We start from the raw sequence: 3,412 nt of genomic DNA, 5'->3' as shown, positions 1-3,412 counted from the left end.
CCATAGTTAGATTTCTTTCTGTCACCACATATTTGACTCCTTTTACCCCGTCCACTCCGCCCCTTCCTCCTACCTTGTGGTATAGAGTTTTTTAATGAGCAAAATAAACATGAATTAGAAAATACATTTTTGATAAAATACGGTTTTCGTATGGTCATATACTATGTAACTGGCAACAGAAAATTCTGGAAGTAAGAATCTTTCCCTCTGAGCTGATGACATGATTGGTTGAGTTGTACTCAAAATTTTATACACACACACATATATGTCATTATCCCCTCCTGAATGTCTGGCATTGCAGTAGTCACTGGGAGTACAAAGATGAACAGCCATTATTCCTACCCTCTGACCACTGACAGACTCATGGCCAAATTCTTACAAATAAAGTGTGAAAAAAAGAGAGATTGGGAAGGGGTAGGTGGAGATCTGGGAAAACTTTCTAGCACCAGCGACATTTGATCCACATCTTGGAGAATGCATACATCACTAAGAGGATAATGAAAGACAAGATGGAGAATTCCAGTAAGAAATAGCACATGAAAAGGGAGAGAGGCATAAAAAGTACTTTTACTGGGGAACAGGAATCAAGGGCAGCTGATGCATGGAGTGTAGGAGAGAAACAAAAGGTGAAATTGAGAAGACTGAGCGAGGCCAGACAGTGAAAGTCGTTTAGACTTTATCCTGTGGCCAACAAGAGCCCATGGAGGTTTCAAGCAAGAGATTGAATGATCAAGATTGTTTTATCAATAGATAACTCTGTTCTACGGCCATGCTACCCTGAACAAGCCCGATCCCATCTGATCTCGGAAGCTAAGCAGGGTCAGGCCTGGTTAGTACTTGGATGGGAGACCATCTAGGAAGACCAGGTGCTGTAGGCATTAAAAAAAATAAAATAAAAAAATAAAAAATAAGAGATTGTAACTGACAAAGTGCTTGCAATCTCTGAGGTCAACCAAGGGTTGCCTCGCCTAAAAAATAAAAATAAAAAAGATAGATAACTCTGAAGCAAAGTGGAGGACAGCCTGGAAGGGGACGATGATAAAGCAAAGACACTGGTTAATTTATGTAAAGTGAGAGATGTTAACTAGACTTATTGTGGGGATCATTTTGCAATGTATACAAATGTTGAATCATTATGTTGCACACCCAAAACTAATATAAAATACCAATTATAAACTAACACATATACCAATTATACCTCAATTTATTAATTTAATTAAATATAAAAATTTTAAAACAGAGGTTCCCCTTCTCAACACATCAAATATAGATTTTGTAAATTTAATTACAAAATAAAGTGTTACTAACCAAAAGAGAGAGAGAGAGACAGTGAGAGAGAGTGACCAATTACCATGGCTATAAAATCTAGCAGAGTTCGCCAAGGAACACACTAAGGCAGTAGTAAAGGGGATGGGACTTTTCTGGAGGGGAAAAAAAAACTCTATAGGATTTAGCAATGTTGAGAATGAGAGAAAAGGAAGAGGTGAAGACAATTTAAGCTATTCAGCTAGAGCACTTGGCTGAGAGGAGACTCCCTTAACTGAGATCACAACTATGAGAAGAAAGGCTAACTGTAAAAGAGTAGATGATTTGCTTTGGTGCCTGTAGAAATATCAGCTGTATTTGTCCAGTTGGTGTCTGGAAATAAATGTCTGCAGTTCAGAAGGCAGTTGTTGATTAGAGATTGAAGCTAGAGAGTCATCCTCCCAATTGCAAGCAAGTCCAGCCAGAACACAAAATGTTGATGTGGGTGGTGTAAATCTGAGCTAATCAAAGAATTGCTAGAGCATTTGGAACTAAGCAGCACACCTGTCTGTCCACAGATAGGATTAGCAAGGAGAGTGTGGAGTTTGGAATCAAGAGCACTGGGTTCTAATTCCAGCACTCCACTGAGTATGGTGAAGGCTAGCAGAACTGGGGAGATTGGGAAGAATCTGCAGAGAGAAAGAGATGACAGACAAGAGAGGGGTAAAGACAGCACCTATAGGGAGCTCCTTCCACCTCCTTCTTCCACTTATAGCCACTCTTCCTCCTGATCCAGGAAATATCTCTCATCACACAGCAGAATTACCCAACCTGCCTCCTGAGATCTAGGGAATTGAGGGCAGTCATGAACTCCACAGAAAGAGACATGGGCATTTGAAATGTTCAAGGTTAGTGCTTTTAAGCAAGATTAACTGCATAATTTCTGGGATCCACTGCAAATGAAAATGCAGAGCATTCTGCTTAAAAAAAAATTATTAAGAATTTCAGGAAGATAATAATAATAGAGCCTTAAACCTAACATGAGCACCCTTTAAGCTTGGGACCAGTGAAACTGCATAGATTACATGCCTATGAGCTGAATGGTTTAATCTCTCTGAACTTTAAAATTCTTTGTAAAGTGAAAATAATAGTACTACTGCATGATGTTCTTGGGAGGATTAAATGATAAACATGTGTGAGATGAAATCGATTCATAGTAAGTGCTCAATACCTGCCAGGATTTTTCATGCCACCACTCAACTCCATTTACCCTCAGAATCAATAGTAAGCTCTACTCAGCAGGCTCTCTACCGCTGTTAATCAACATCTCCTTAGAAAATAGTCAGTGGTAGTCTTGGCGTGTCTGGGTGAAAAAGCATTCAGACTAGACACTCATTAAATGACAAGCTTCAGACACTCTTAGCAAATATAGCAGCAAAAACAGGAAACAAGGCAATGTTAAAGGAAGCTTTCCTCCCCTAGGAGTCAACTTCCATTTGTCATGTTTCATTGCCCACACTGTATTTCTAGGCACTTTCATGTAATGCTATAAATAACATATTCTACCAGGAACCCTTGGCTGGTACAGAAATGAGGAGTTCATTTACTGAAAAGATTAGACAGATGTCACACATCACAAATTTCTCTACTTCATCTCCTGCATGCTTATTTAATCCCTATGGAGCTTGGTTCACTGTGATGAAAGAGTTAAAGAAATCTGCATTAAAAAAAAGAAAGAAAGAAAGAAAGAAAAGAAATCTGCATTCTTTAATTAATGGGCAGATGTATAAAAGAGTTAAATTTTTTCCTGAATATTTTGATTTATAAGCTATAAGAGTTCACTCTAAAATATGCCAGAACTTCTCTGTCAGGCCAGTAGGGAAGGTGAACAAATTGGGATACACCAGAAAAGGGTCAAAATCAGTGGAACTGTAGTACCAGCACAGAAGAAGATGCTCAACAGTATAACACACAAGACCCTAAGAGAGGTAGCCGATTATAGCTTGCCTTAAGTTTCTATCTAAAATGGCACAAGATTACATGTGGGGTGCTTCTGTTGATCTCTAGAGTCCAGAGCTCTAGGTACACATACAGACAGTTTATAAAGATTAAGTCAATTCAAAAACAGTTGTCCAAATGACTGGTTTGTGAGATGAACCAACCAGTT

General features: G+C 38.8%; 1 non-coding gene across 1 annotated transcript; it reads left to right on the top strand.

Moving 5' to 3' along the window:
• Window positions 1-759: 759 nt before the first annotated feature.
• LOC111744201 lies at window positions 760-878 on the top strand. The gene has a single exon (XR_002782050.1). It is a non-coding gene; the product is annotated as a 5S ribosomal RNA (ribosomal RNA).
• The last annotated feature ends 2,534 nt before the right edge of the window (window positions 879-3,412 follow it).

The sequence above is a fragment of the Pteropus vampyrus genome, unplaced genomic scaffold, assembly GCF_000151845.1.
Source record: "Pteropus vampyrus isolate Shadow unplaced genomic scaffold, Pvam_2.0 Scaffold129, whole genome shotgun sequence".
Lineage (NCBI taxonomy): Eukaryota > Metazoa > Chordata > Mammalia > Chiroptera > Pteropodidae > Pteropus > Pteropus vampyrus.
The sequence above is the reverse complement of the archived record's forward strand: the minus strand, read 5'-3'. Positions and strand labels throughout refer to the sequence as shown.